General features: G+C 46.2%; 1 long non-coding RNA gene across 1 annotated transcript; it reads right to left on the bottom strand.

Annotated features, from left to right (window-relative positions):
* Positions 1–762: 762 nt before the first annotated feature.
* LOC144134836 (uncharacterized) lies at positions 763–10137 on the bottom strand. Its single transcript, XR_013315274.1, has 3 exons — positions 10049–10137; positions 8914–9003; positions 763–917 (listed from the first exon to the last, which is right to left on the bottom strand). It is a non-coding gene; the product is annotated as an uncharacterized LOC144134836 (long non-coding RNA).
* Between the last annotated feature and the right edge of the window lie 6040 nt (positions 10138–16177).

Raw genomic sequence — 16177 nt, 5'->3', positions numbered from 1 at the left:
CTCATAGGACACTTTGTCGAATATTTTGCGGAAATCTATGAATATCACATCTCTTTCTTTCCCTTCATTAATCGACTGCCCCAAGTCAGGCACAGTGTTGACTAACAGCGTATTTGTAGAAAAGCCGCGAGTGAAACCATATTCGACCCCTGTAAACATCTTGTGCTTCTGTATGAAACCTAATATATGTTCATTAATTAACACTCTGTAGAAAATTCTTACTAATTTTTCACGATGTTGATGTCAGAGATACAGGCCGCTAATTTTTATAGCACGATTTTTTTTTCCGATTTTTGCAAAGGTTTGATTTAGGCTGTCCTCCAGTAAAGAACCGTAGCGTAAAGACCTCCTGAACACGAAACAAACACTTGGTGGCCCACAATTCTGTGTCGCGTTTCGAACGAGCGTTCGGAATGTCATCGGGGCCCGGTGATTTTTGAACATCAAGGCTCAACAGTAAATAAAAATACTACTTTCGGTAATACCATAAGATATAGCGGGCAGTGCTATGCAAAACTATGGGAGGCAACCATTGTCATTTGGGACAACGGATTGAAGGTAATATTTAAAAGCAGAACAAAATAGAACATCCTCACGTACACATTTTTCATATCACTAACTCACTAACGATAAGAGATTTTACTGTGGTTTGGTAACTGAGGCGCTGGACAAAAATACATTTTCTCGCTGCTGCTGAACAGTAATGAGTGAACAGAAGCCGCGCTCAAGGGATCATGGCCCCTTTATTTATAATTTCCAACTACTCCTTCCCAGTCAAGCGCTGTAGCGTTTGCACAGAGATTCGTCTCGTCCATAAACACGAACTTGGCGTCCAGAACACTCCTTAGGCCAAGTGCTGTTCATTTGAATGCTTGCAGCAGCGCTTTTTCTTGCCCAGAGTGTACACATTACTTCTCCTGAAATTAAACAAAAAATTGCGCACGAATATTATCGCTTAAGCCAGGAAAAAACTGCGCACGATACTAAAAAATAAAGTGGACATATTGCATATAGAATCCCTCAACTATGAAAACCTTTTTGTTATCTCGTTTTGGGCTTACACTTAGGTGAGATGCCGGAAAGGACATTTTCTTTAAAGAATTTCCGATAGCAACTGGAGTCTAAAGACACAAATAAAATGGCAACAAGACACCAGCATTCATGACGCTCGAGATAAAATATTTTACAGGCACAGCAGAACCCTACTTCGGCAGGCCAAGGCATGCCTCGGGTCATTGTGCTGGAATGTTTGTCATGTTAATGTTATACTTATAAAATATAAGAGATTGTAAACATTTTTCGGCGTCAAAAGTGTTTTGCTGATATGACAGCAGTGAATATAAACGAGTCGACACAGAAGCATTTTTATCGCCTAGAAAATTTGGTGCCTTCTAAGGGTAACAGTATGCACATAGAAAGAAATTAACATAAAACAGCACTATTGTATAAATATGAACAATCATAGTTAGCGAGAGAAATTAATTTATTTTCATTTACAATGATTACGAAGCTATAAAAACCAGGTAGGATCACCAACGTCTCATTTACGCCCTTATAATGCCGCTAAAACATATAGTGATGTAGACACAGTTCCTTAACGCAGATGCATCTGCTCACCGTCACTATCGCTATAAAAAATAAATAGTATATCTCCGCAGGTCTTCATATTTTTTAAATTTTGAAGTTGCCCTGATTACTTTTTGTCATGTTGTTGTAGTTTCGTATTTAAGCAGCCGCGGCCTAATAAACCAGTTGTGGGAACGTCGCGTATCCTTTGTCTTCTTTTATCTGTGCATGTAAAGTTTGCGCCTGCAAATTTTGTCATGAACAGCCTCTAACTAGCCCAGATTTCTATTCTGTTCACTGGAAGAAGGCTGAATTTTGTGGCAGGGAAGCTTCTGCCTGTGATGATGGGGATTTTGCCACTGTGTGGTTCCGGGCGGACAACGAAAAAGCGTGTAGGCTTGCGGGGCGAGCCGGTGCACGTGAAGGATCGAACGTCAGAGCTGCGCGTCAAAACAGTCGTGGCATTGGGTGTCTGAGTGGCGGGACGTCCTTTTTGGAGCTCGGCATTTCCACAAGGCCAGCTAGCCTGCGCCGGCCGAGCACCGAGGTCTGGGGTCTGGCTGCCCGAGCAGCACCACGCTACCCTGCTGCAGGTCATGCTTGCCTTTCCGTGGCCAGTCGACCTACCGACAATCACTTGCCTACTGATTCCATCCTCCCGGTAGCCAGGAGATTCCAACGCACCTGTCTGCTGATACCGGCCTCCCGTTAGCCAGGCTTTTCTACCATCCGGCTGCCGACTGGTACCGGCCTCTTGGTAGCTAGAACATTACCGCCAGTCGACTGCTTGCAGATTCCTTCCCCGGTGAGCGAGCTGTACCCGCCCTGTCGAGTGCTTCGTCGCCGACAGCGACCGTCAACTGTCGTACACCTGCACCACATGGCGGTAGGACGACGAAGCAACGCGCACCGGAACCCAGTAGGACGCTGGCGTTCCTTTTGCTGAACCCCTCTGTGTTGTTTTAAGTGCCCCGTAGTGTATGTGTGTTTGCATCAGCGTGCTAGCGGGCTAGGTAGGATGAATTGTGTCCTCGTCTCACAAGAAAACAAAGTGCCGTGATGCAGAATGCGGCCTGTTTATTGCCCAGAGCTCCTGAACGAATTTGAGCCCATTAACTACCGCAGTGCATGTCCCATGAGCGTAAGTGTATAAGAAACCTGAATTAATGCTGATCTTTCTGACGTATTGTAAAAGAATTGAAGAAATATGCACCGAATGACTAACTGCCCTTTGGGAAAATTTCAGGCGGTGATCAAATAAGCTGCGAATTTCAGCGCCAACTTGTTTAAACCTGCCTCCCAATAACATTACTGGTGGAGTACAGACGGTTGAGAGTTGACGTGCTACTCAAGTTCACCGCATATATGAGAATCTGCCACTGACACAACACTGGCGCAAGTCGAACGGATGACATGGTCTTTACGCTGAAACGTCCGAGCGGCACCATAGTGGTTAGCCCACTTTTTACGTACAGTGGCTTCATTTGGCTTTCTGGGCGCGGGATCCAGTGATTCTGGAGCCGTTTTCCAGATGTATGCTGCTTAGGTTGACATGTACAGAGTTAAAGACAACACGGACGGTTGCGCTTTGGTAATTCGTGTTGTCTTTAACTCTGTCCTTTGCAGCTTAAAGCAGCGGACGTCTTGCATATGACCAAGAAAGTCAGCTGGTTAGTGAAAGCATACCCGCCTGCTGTTAGAAAGTTTAAGCGTAGCGAGACCCACGTTCGGATACGGTGAACCGCTTACACGAAGACCCAACTATGCCTGCTCAATGGCGTGTGTACACTGGCAGGTGCGTCTGAGGGACCGCCTGCGCATGCGTACTTGGCGCTTCGGAGGCACACATGCGCAGATGGCTCATCGTAAATGTGTATCGCGGTACTGATAACGAATGTCGCTATAATAATAATAATAATTGGTTTTTGAGGAAAGGAAATGGCGCAGTATCTGTCTCATATATCTTTGGACACCTGAACCGCGCCGTAAGGGAAGGGATAAAGAAGGGAGTGAAAGAAGATAGGAACAAATAGGTCCGTAGTGGAGGGCTCCGGAATAATTTCGACCACCTGGGGATCTTTAACGTGCGCTGACATCGCACAGCACACGGGCGCCTTAGCGTTTTTCCTCCATAAAAACGCAGCCGCCGCGGTCGGGCTCGAACCCGGGAACTCCGGATCAGTAGTCGAGCGCCCTAACCACTGAGCCACCGCGGCGGGGCCGAATGTCGCTATGCTAAAATTTCTTTTTATGCTGCACACTGTTCACAATTCCGACGCGTTGGAGCGCTGTGGAAGACGGCTGCTTCAAAAGTCTTTTACTTTAGAGAATAAAAATAATTTTTTTCGCTAGTCTACAGCGTAGTATGCGTCCTTAGGGTTTGTAGGGAGTGGGCATGTTCGTGGAGCTCGTTTTGAGGTTGCAAGAGAAGCATAAATCGCTGGTCACTTGATTCATTATTCCTTCTTACAATCATAAGCGCATATTTCATTCACTATGAGTGCTTGTCATTAAAAAGCCAAAGCGCTCCTGCACATGTGGCGCGGTATATTGCCAGAAAGCTTTGCGCTGATGGGCACTGTGAATAGTGTTAGCGAGACTCGGTAATTAAAGTGCCAGTTTAGTTTCGTGACGGCACTGGAGCCACTGCCGCAGCACGAAAGAAGCAGAGAAGCCTTTTAACTTCATGGCCGAGGGAAACGACTTTGTCGCTGTGCAAGCATGCTTGACATATTGAACACCAAACACTGCGAGTTAGGCAGTGAAACTGAAATGAATATTTTTCCTTCATTTGCGTGAGTTTACCTTGCCACTATAAAACCAAACACGGAATAGCGAGGAAAATGCGTCTGGTTCTTCATGTCGGAGCCTTGTAGTCCTGAATATGGTAAGTTAGAGGTAGTATAACCAGCAGCCGCCTCATAGGGGTGAGCAAGCGAACACATGCACTATTTTTCACCGTTATCGGAGTTGCAAATCCAAATAAATCATGAGTGTGCAGAAAAACACCAGCGTACACTTTATCGTTTTTGCTGAAGCTTTTGGTCGACGGGGGTAAACATTGCCAACAAGGATGTCGCGGTCCTACGAAGCCCAGCGTGCCCCTCAGCATATACTCTGACGACGTCGGTTGACACAGATACTACCGCTACTGAAGACGTCTTCTCGAAAACCCTGCTTGCAACAAAACACCTCAGATTCGTTGTTGAAGAGATTGTGTACTGGCGCAAGAGAAATTCCAGGATATGTTGGTGATGGAGGCTTTAACAGCACCTCTTGCTGGGCTATAGTTGGTGTAACAGTGTGTAGCAAAAGTAAAAACAGCGCTAATTTTTACACAAACCACACTGAAAGACCGGCGCCCGTCCTGTCTGGTATTTCTGGGTGGTTAGCGAGAAACTAGCGCTGTTTTTTCTTTTGTTACAGAATGGAGGCTTTTTTGCGGTTTTTTCGTTGCCACTTAAGTGATATATCACTGAAGAGCCGATTACTAAGCCCACGTCTTTTCTAACGCTTTTGGCTTTGCTTTCCAACCGCAGTTCAGTTCACTGTCTCTGTGAAATATATTACTTAACCAAACGCGATCAGCAAGACATCATTATAGGCCGACCACGAAGATTCGGTTGTATATATATAAAACACAACTTGCGGTACGTGTTTGCGGTATATTGTTGTACGTGCTAGAATTTGTATCCTACAATATGTCCTGAAGAATTTCGCGTTAAATACTGTTTTTAAGTCTGGATAGTGCGTAACGAAACACCTACCCACGTGCACACACAGACACACACGCTTATTTGCGTGTGTGTTCATGTACATTACTCGAGTGGAAGCTCCTGAAATGCATTCTTAGCTAAGAGATTTTTCTCATGATATTCTGAGCACGTATGCTTCGGCGTGGCGTTCACTGTTTCATCCGGGCAGCTGTCGTCGCCAATTTATAACCAGTATAGCTCGGCGATAGGTGCGGACCTGATGGAGGATAGAATGAGAGGTAGCAGCGGGTTATGACAATGACAATGCACGCGGCGTTTTGAAGGACCTCCCGACAGTCGTGAGGAGTGGCGACTATTGGTACTTAGGATATTCCTGGGCGAAAATTCACGCTGCTTGTGCAGTGTGTCAGCAGCCTATCGTAGCCGGCGTGCCACGGAGGAAGGAAATTTCAATATGCCAATTGCTGTTGGTGGGAGTTGTTTCACAGAGGCAAATTTCGGTCGCTTTTTACAGCAGCAGCTGTTAAGGGCACGTTTAGCAACGATGGAGCTTGCCCCATTTATTACTCAGCGTGTATAGTAGCGTCACGCACGACGCCACTGTAACGTGCAACGCTGAGTGGGCCAACCGCAGTGACATCACGAGTGACAGGTTAAATAAGTCATGCGCACAGCGTCGGTGAATAAAAATGTTATAAATTACACAATCTTATACTCACAACAGTAAACAACTATCGCCGAACCTCGCGTTATGCAGTGGCAATTGTCCTTTGAGCTTTTGGCATACTTTGCACGTTCAAGACGTCCGGATTTTGGAAATATAGCAGTAAGCTTAAAAGTTCGGGATAGCTGGTGCGACATGCGTCATCGATAACTGACGGAGCGAAACATGACAGGAATAATGTGATGGTCGGCCCACACAGAGCGCCACACTAATAGCGCTCTGTGTGCGCCGTCGTAGAATTCCTGTTGTTTTTCTTGGCGACAGTTATCGATAAGCATTCGGCATCCATATTAATCACTGGCTACAAAACCGCAACATGTTGAACGGTGGCTTCGTCTTTCTATGCACAGTCATGGAAAAAAAAATTCTGGATGTGGTTTCCCAGGAAAAAGAATACTTCTATGCTCTCGTGAAAAACAGATGAATACAAAAAAATTTAAGCAGAACGGGGCATGCTTGCTCCATCTTCTAGAAAAACAGCATGACACTGACTGTCGAGAGAACTCAAAAATCAATTTTTTTGGGGCCAATCTGCATCCCGAAAGCGTTTGTCCGTGACTTTACACTTAAAGAGACACCGTGGAGAAATTGAAGTTGGCCTGTATCGATAGAATACCAGCTCCTGATCACAAAAACTCCACTCTTACTGAAAACAAAGCTCTTGTAAGGTAGAAAATAGCAAGTACCAAAATACAGGTATCGCCACCATAGGCAAATCTCGCAAGTACAAGCCTGGTGACGTCTTAGGACAAGTGACGCCACCTTGGAGGAATTTTCCTTCCTCAATGGACGCCACAAATCTCTGAGGCTGACAAAAGAAGGTTGCGCGGTTCAATATTGAAGTAGGTTTTGTTTTAAAAACGATAGAGCACTTTTATCACACAAGGAAGACAGACAAAAAACAACCTGAATGTTGGAAGCAAAGAAAACCTATGCTTGGCGGCGTCACAGGCGGCCAGGAGAGTTTCCATTTTTTATGGTGCTTCGCGTCTATGAGCTTTGCGTACCCCGTGCTTTTGTTTTTGACGCGCCTCGATTTACAAGCGCCGAAAAACAGAGGAACTCCAAGTACCGCGCCAAGTGCTGGCTAACCTTTGAAGGATCCTGTTAAGGCGTGTCCGATGATCGCCATGGTCGATGAAAAACTATGATGGCACGATGGTTGGTGATATTACAAGGCGGTTCGCAGTATAAACAGCACTTGTCTCTTCGCACGCTCGCCCGGCGAAACATTCCCGACTGTGCCAGTCAACTTCAAACTACTTAACGAAAATTGTTTATTAGGGACGGGAGACAAGGTACAAGGCAGTTAAGCAAAACTGCTGATGACCTAGCGCTGTCAGGCCAGGATATACGTAGCGAAAGCGCGGAGATTTCTGCATCGGATGAGTTCATTCACTAGATGCGCCTTTATTAATCGGTATACCTTGGGCCGTCGTGGCGGAGTGGCAGCGTCTCCGCCTCATACGCCAAAAGCACTGGCTTGATTCTGAGCCACGGAAGAGGATTTCTTTTTTTATTCAGTGAGCGGGCGGGGGGTTTCAGTGGCTCCCATAGATGCCGCCACCGAATACGTTCGTTAGCGGTTAAGCGCAGGCTCTGTTAAGGCGCGTTTATGCTCCGGCGTAACGCGCGCGCTGCACGTTACGTCGTCACGTCGTCAAGTGCACGTTACGCGTCACGTCGACCAAAGCGAGGCCCTCTATACTCCAACTGCGCTTGACCGCCGACGCGTTTGGCGGCTTCGGCGCACTCTGACCGCACTGGCGGCGACTTGGAGCATGTTTCTATTTCGCGCCGAGTGCGCAAGCCGCCGCCGGCCCGGCCAGACTGATTCGGCTCCGCAGCGAGGTGCGCGTTGTGACGTAATCCAATAGCTTCGGCAGTTGGGCAGAGCTGTTCTTTCCGAGCTCTCCGCTAATTTAATCCATTCACAGTACACACATCTGAAGGTACATGCAAGTGGGCGAGAGAGCCCGATCCAGTCGACCCGTTGGATCTAGCGGAATTAAGCCATTGAAGCGTCGTGCGCCGACTTTCGTTTCAAGCCTCCAACTTTAAACGCGACCGCCCTTGAGCCCCCATTCGTTTTCTTTTGTGGAAAATAAATAAACATATAACTTGGCCCTTCCGCGCCATTCAAGGAATCACAATCCGTTGGCCCCGAAGTCCCGGTTAGCCTCTGATTGGCGCAACGCGCCGACCTTGTCCTGGCCCCTCGCGATTCCCCGCACTGGGTTTATGATATTTAGTTTGCAACGGCAGCTCACGGCGAAAGGGGGAAACTACCCGCCGGCGCCTAACCTAACTGTGCTCCCTCAAAAGCATCGCACGCTCTGTGGGGCTGAGGTCGCTGAAATGCAGGCCGGAGTGTTTGCGAGAACTATGTCGTCGGTTTCGGGAACGGGATCCATCGCAACGCTGGCAAGACGCCGGTGCAAACGTAAACGAAGCGACGGCAGCGACGCCCGATAGATTCCTTCAACGTGCGGCGGCGGTAGCTTTCATTTCGGCAGCTGCTGGACCGAAACGCTAGCCGCCAGAAATAACGGGGTCTGCGTTTACGTCACGTATCACGTCACTTCGTCCTGTGACGTCATAAGAGTTCTCCGTGACGTCATAAAAGTTCTCGAGTTTGAATCGGAGCGGCGGGAAAAACTTTTTGAACTTCCAATCGAAATTTCGTTGAAATAAATGTATCTTTCGCTCCAGGACAAGCGGCAACAAAGCCATGAAATGCCGAACTATCAGATTTTGCTAACAAAAAAAAAATCTGATAGAGTTCTCCTCAGTGTCCTTTTAAGTTTAATTAAAGCAAGGCACAAATCCAGCGACGACAGACGTTTAAATCGTGATATATTCATTCATGCAAGCATTCCATGCGACTGGCTCGAAGTTTCAACGTACCTTCAGTTGGTGGAAACAGTCTAAATGCAATGCTGTTCGAATCAGCGCTCATGACCGTATATGTTCTGCTGAGTGCATTTTCAGCTTGTCCTGGTGATGTGAAAAGAGGCTCAGTTATTCCTTAACAATTTCTGGATGGGTACTCTACGTGTAGAGCGCACTGTGGTGTGGTTGGAAAGCTGTGATAATGAGCGGCTGCAGACATTTTAGAAATGCAAGTATTTGAACTAAACCATATGGCGAATTCTCCTTTATATCAGGAACTTCTGCACTGAGCTTCGCATCCATACGACGCTCAGTCTCTCACAAATGTATTTTGCATTTTAAAATTTATAGTTTCGACCCAGCCGTTTTTTTCGTGCAGCTTTGAAATTTTGAGTGCTCTAAAACTGCCCAACAGCTCATAATTGCTTTGCGTGTTCTTGCTTGGGGCCTTAGTCGGGATATTTTTTGAACAAGGTCATGGTTTACATTGGCTGTTTCAGGTTTTCAGCACGCGCACAACTGACTAGGAAAAATTCTCTATTACGTCATCTATGCGTCATGCGAAGGTCCACATTCGGCCGCGCCAAAGACGGATCTTTGTTTTCGATTTTTTATTTCATTTTATTTTGTTACCGTAAAGGCCCCGGGGCATTACATAGGGGGGGGGGGGGGGGCGGCGGCAGGCATCATCACATAATCAAAGAATTATAGTATGTCATCACACGTTATCAAAAAACCTGAATAAATAAATACAATAGGTGCGGTGTACACATATAAACCAGAGTGGAATTGGCCTGGCTGGTTGGTTCATGACATACATACATGTGCGTATACAAGTGACTAATGAATTAGATTTTTTGGGGTAAAAGTAGGCGAAAAAGAAGACAGGCAAAAATAAAGCATACGAGGTAAACAGCTCACATTCGGGAGGTAAAACAGCTCACAAGCTGCTAACAGGCCACTAAAATGCAACACAAGTGGTATGGTGCCAAAGTAGTACTGATTTAAAATGCAATTATTGATTCAATTTACCAATTTGGTTAATAGAGTCTGCATGATCAGTATACACTACAGAAGGTAAAGGAAGGTTATAAACTGTAATAACCTTCTGAACGCTGAAGCCTGCACTCAAAAAATAATCGATACTTACCGATGACGTCAACCTCAATGAACACGTGGTCAGATGCTTCAGATTTGAGAACAATATTGGCTGTAACATTCCTGGAATGAGAAACAAAATCGTTAGCGGACTTCTGCGTTTCTCAGCAATGCGAGCTCTGAGCGCAGCTGCTGTAAGCGACTGCATACAGAACACATAGCTAGGGCCGAACGAATGCGCAGTGCCGGAACAGGGCAGCGTCCACACCGATCCACCTCTTCGGAGCCTTGCCTCGGGCGAACGGACGGTGGAGCGCGCTACTCTGGTGCCACCTCTATTATCTTCATGCTACCGCCGTACCCTAGTCCTCCGCTTTCCTCTTCGCGCTCTCTTCGCTATCACCGTGCTTTCCTGTTCCACTGCGCTTCGCGTTCACTCCCTTTCGCCCTCTGCTGCACTCGTTCGCTCTGCCGGTTACACAGAGGCCGACGGCGACGCCGCTCAGCCCACGAACGAGGCTCAAGAGCTGCGCTCGAAAGGCGGTCGATTTCTAGAGCCCACTTAACGCAGTACAATTGTGTATTGCAGGGCCGCAGAAAGCTGTAAGGAATTCTGGAACCTTCGTCACCATGGTTACCGCTCCGTCACGTTTTCTGAGGTTTGCCTTCTATTTCGATAATAGCGAACATCCAGAATGTATATTTCAGTGCGAGAGCAGTACTTAACAGGGTCATCACTGAGTTTGTGTGCAGCTTGACTTTGAGGATTGCCTTGGGCAAACCATAAAGAAATAAATAAAACATTCCATGTCAGGGAATCAAACCCGCGGTGGCGTGAACAAAGCAGCTTCGCTGGCATCTGCGCGAGAGCACTATGCCACCACCGCAGCCGATCATGCCTCGTGTTAAACTGCAACACACTCTCGCGCCTTGTACTGCGCATTGTAGGCTTCATTGTAGGCATTGTAGGCTTCATACACACTCGCGCTGTGCATTGCACATCATCTACTTCATCAACGTATATAAATATTAAGCTAATTTCATCGCCAGGCATGCCGACGACCGGGCAAAGAAAAATCACGAGCCAACGGGGCTAAAAACATCCTTTCGCACGCCTACTCTGTTTAACTACTTTGAAAAATTACTACTTTTTACTAATACGCTGCTCAAGCTGTTCTGGCCTCTATGGCCAAAGAATCAAGGCATCGCACAGCTTTGAAGGGAAGAAAGCTGGCGAAGTTCGCGTGGCTAGTCATCCTTTCTCGCCCATACAAAAAACTGAGCTTTAAAAGAAGTGCGCCAAAAAAGGGCACCCTGAGACCCTTCAGGGTCAGCGCCACAAATATTTCGAAATTCCCACTTTTAGTTCCGCTTGTCATAACTTTTGCTTTGGGAACTAATCCCTACTCGTCGCTCCCATCCTATATGACTACACCGCTGTGAGCGACTGCACAACTGGAGACCACCTTAAATTAAGTAATAAAGTAAAATTAAGTAGGCCCGCCGACAACGTGCTCTCCGAAGTCGTGTTTATTGTGTACTATAGTAAGGCAGCGAGAGCATTTGATTAATTCTGGTTTTGATGTGTAGAGGAGCCAACACACCAGGGCACATTGCCGCGCTTGCTAGGGCCGGCTTTGTCCGTCTTGAGGCGCATTCCCCGAGATTTCGTACCAGACAAATAACGATGGTATGCTGAATATATTTGTAACATCGAGGTCAAAGGTATCTGAACCCGACCCTCTAAATTTCGAACCATGCGTGGATTGATGCAAGGTAGGAGCGTCCTCTTTGAAACGGGGGGTGTGGGGGGGGGGGGGGGGGGCTGTTGCCACCATGCTCGTATTTTTTCTTTATATCTCTTTAACTGTGTTATAAATCTGTCCGTTTGCGTTTGGCGCATGATGGCCTTAGCTACCAATGTCATATAAAACACAACACAACACAAATCACTCTGTACTTCCGGCGTTTTTCAAAATACATTTTAAATCCTACGTTTCTACCCTTAAGTGAAAGTGACCTATCTGCTTTCGAGTCACCAAACTTCCAATCCTTTTTGCTAGCTTCTAACGCAGATCCATTCACATAACCTCGCTTACCCTCCGCGCCCCCGAGAGTGACCGTTCCGTGTGGTGGTTCGAAACCAAGGACCGCGTAACCAGTTATGGCGAAGTTACCATGTGTTAGCGCCTAGCTCGACGGACAATGCCGCCTCCCCACCCGGCACTCAGTCGGGAGGAGGCCGTCATCCTAAGACAGATACAGACCGGGTCACTCCTCGCCCCGGCAGTGCTACACGTACTTCACCCAGAACTCTATCCGAGCGATGTGTGCAATGTTTGTGCAGCTGGTCCGGCGGACCAATGGCACATCATGTGGGACTGTGCCAGGTTCCCGACCGAGGCTACCTCCAGGATATACCCGCCCGAACTACAAAGTGCAGTGCAGTCTGCAGACAAGGACATTCAACTATGGGCCGTCCAGCAGGCCCGGGGTGCGCTCGAAAAGCACAAGCCTCACGACCCACCACAAACGGGCCGAACGGGGGTAGTGCAGAGGAGGGCATAACCCCGGGTCGACGCTTGGCCAACGTCACGACGCGTCAAACCGTCGGTTGCCGGCATTTTCAATAAAGTTTTTCCTACCTACCTACCTCTGTTATATCTAAAGCGACCCTAGGGCCATTAGTGAGAGTGACTGGGCCTGCGTCGACATCCGGATTGTTACCATCGCATTCGAGTGTAAGAGGCTCAGTTGTTGCAACATTTACCACACGCTGCACATGTGTCATCTTCTTGCCTATATTTAGGGTGCCACCTGGTTTGGTAAGGGTTCTGCCTGCTGATGCACTCCTGGTGTCGAGATTGACGCAGTGTGCCGGTTTCGATACCAGGCGTACATTGTCAGGTGGAGCCGTCATGCAGTGCGGCACGGTTCGGAAGTTGGAGGAAAGGGTTCAGTTACTTTTAACCCCATAGTACGTAGCATATTTTTGTACCGCCTAGAAAGCATAGATTGCAAATTGCAAATTGATTCTGAGGAAGGGAATGACGGAGTAACTGCCTCACATATCTTGGTGGACACCCGAACCGCTCAGCAAAACGAAGGAATAAAGGAGGGAGTGAGAGAGGAAAGGAAGAAAGAGGTGTCGTAGTGGAGGGCTCCGGAATAATTAGGAACGCGGCCAGATTGGAACGCGGCCGCGGCAGCCACGTTCCAATCTGGGAACTCGGGCTCAGTAAACGAGGGCCTAAACCACTGAGCCACCGCGGTGGGTATATTTTGAGAGATTTGCTCAGTATCTCGTTTTGAACATTTCATCGGTTAAGCAATGACGTGTTCGTACAAGCCTGTGACAAAACGATTGGCACATATTGTTAAGAGTCTTAGGAAAAAATTTGATATCCTTCAAGAATATGGGTTTTTTCTTGAAGGATAGAAGTTCCCAAACCATTTATTTGCTTCTATTTTTGATAACAAAAACCGCGTCACTTAAGGGCATATAAAGTTTTATTACGTACCGCTTGTACCAAGCTTGAGCATTGTTTCTGAAATGGAAGAGAAACAAGACACTTTCTGAGGGCTTTTTTTTCCGCGACTGTCTACAAATTTGTTCGCATCACTCTTTCTCTGCAGAAATAGTGGCGGCAATATTTCTGTCCGCACTACAGTTCTGAAGCTCAAGACCACATATCCATGACTACAAATGGTAGAATCTTGGGAGGGCCCTCGCTTAGACCGACATGGTCCTATGGCGCAAGGCCACCGGCATGGCATATATTTGCCAGTAGGCAAACGCGGGTTTCCGGTAGTTACACTACAATGCGCAAGAGAAGTAACCTATAATCCTGTCGATGCAAGGGAAGAAAAAATTGTAAAATTTTTACTTGCACACTTCAATGCGAATAGAACTGTCACTGCGTTTGTGTTGTTAACACAAGATCACATTGGAATTTGATTGTGTCTTTAGATGCAGAGCTTGAAGGAGCCGAATGTGGATGTGTCAATGGTCGGCAAGCTTCAGACGATTTTGCATTATGCGGGGTGTTTCACCTAAATTTTCCAATTTTTTAAAAGTAGGCTTTTTGAGTTAGAAGAACGCTTTTTTCGGCATAAAATTGTCAGCGGTGTAGAACATGAAAATTCAGCTAAGACGAGCTAACTAGTAGGCTGGTTAACTAATATTGAATAGTTAACGTTTTAACTTTTACTGTTAGGCTCCTTAATTATAGAGAGCCGCAATACTTTTGTGGTGCGGGGAGCCCTCCTTCTTTCGGGCTCATCTAATTTCTGTTAGGCTCCTTAATTGTTGAAAGGCGTGTAGCCAACCGTAAGTAACATCCATTAGAGTTTTTAGAATTTCGAGAACGCGGTTACCTTGAACGCTGTGACGTAACAAATTTTGGCTACATTGCGCCAGAATACATGCGCTTTCGAGAAGCTTACTGGCAAAACGACGTCTCCAGTGGACATAACTCGTCGAAATAGCCAAAATTTGTTGGGCGAAAGCACCGAGGGTAACCGCATTCTGAAAATTCCTAAAACTGTAATGAATATTACTTACGGTTGGCTACACGCATCTCACTAATTAACGAGCCTAATAGTAAGAGTTGAGAAGTTAGCTATTAAATACTAGCTAACAACTCTTGTAGTTAGCACGCCTGATCTGCATTCCGATGTAAAACACCGTTGATAATGCTAGGCCGGAAAACGCGTTCTTCTAAATTAAGAAGCCTATTTTTAAAAATTGTGTAAATTCTTAGGTTAAACACCCTGTACATATTCATGTATCGGCAACAACCGGGTGCCTTGTTAGCGCTACATAACTGCTGGGTCACGGAAAAAGTGGCCCAGGAGCGCGTTTCAATGGGTCGTGACTGTGGAAAAGCGCGTCATTTTTCATGGGCACTGACATAAATTTTTGCCCGAGAATCCTATTGCAACGGTGTTTGGTCTCAAATTCGGGGAAAACTTAAATGATTGTCATCAATTTTTTTCATAAAACTAGTGAAGCGTACGTAGTGTTCCAAATATTCTCATTTGCTTCCTCTTGAAACTTTTCCTCAAATAGAACAGCTGCCCCGTATTGCTGTGCGTTAATAATGTGCAGGAGTTCGAAGGAAACCTTATGCGACTGCAACTGCTGAAAATTGATCACATGAAAAAAATTATGTACGACACTTAAGATTTCTTATGTGTTCTGGATGCGAAAACAATCATTTTTATTTTACTTTTATTTTTTTAGTTTAAAATTTTAATAATGGTATTTAACTATTTTTTTTCTCATCGTAATCCCTGCTCACTAGCATGATGTCGTAAGGCAATGCATATGCTAGGTTCACCTTTTTTCGTCAGCAAGTAACGTGGGTTTGTGGCCTAAGTTGGAGTAGCAACTGAAATACCTTCTGGCTGAAACAGGAGGTACAGCGTTTCGGTACAGCATGCGCTTTTTCCATGTCATGTGGTTCGTAATCAGTTTGAGGAGCCGCGAAGTAACGAACACTGCAGGAATTTAAACGACACTTTTTCTTTAGCGTTCTCTGCAACACATCCGAAAACAAAATTGCATCCTTGCAGTTAATTGAAAGACTTCCTACCGGACTGGTTTCCGCTGCTAATGCGGCGTCAATCTTTGCCGCCCGTTCAGCTGTTTTTTGTCATGCCAAGTTAGTGCAGTGACTAACCTCGTGCTTTGTAAATAATGTGCACATAGCTTCTTTCTGTACGTACATAACCTCGCGTAGTAAATACCATGCTGAAGAAAAAAGTAGTTTTGTGGCTTATTGGTGGTATGCAGCACACCACGCAGTCTAAAACTCCTGGGTTTAATTCCCCGCATGTGCCGAAGAAAGTTTATAAAACATTTGATGCTACGGGGACATCATGTGTAGTTTTTTAAACCATTTCTGAGTTAACGACGCCAGGTTTCGTTGCCGACGAGACATATATTGTTTTCGCATTCATAAACTCACTTGCTCTATATAATTTGAGTATCTTCCTGAATGTTAACTGCTTAATACCACGGACTAAAGTTATGTCTTTTGAAGTCTATCATTCTATATTGCACCACATTGTATAACTTAAGTACCGGCGGAGACCTTTCTTCTGTATCTGTCCATCAACTTAAAGGAAATTACTGCAGGAAGGTCAGATGCAAGGGCATAGAAGGTAGGGGACAGTT

Source organism: Amblyomma americanum, chromosome 5, assembly GCF_052857255.1.
Source record: "Amblyomma americanum isolate KBUSLIRL-KWMA chromosome 5, ASM5285725v1, whole genome shotgun sequence".
Classification (NCBI taxonomy): domain Eukaryota; kingdom Metazoa; phylum Arthropoda; class Arachnida; order Ixodida; family Ixodidae; genus Amblyomma; species Amblyomma americanum.
This window is presented reverse-complemented; position numbering and strand designations above follow the sequence as displayed.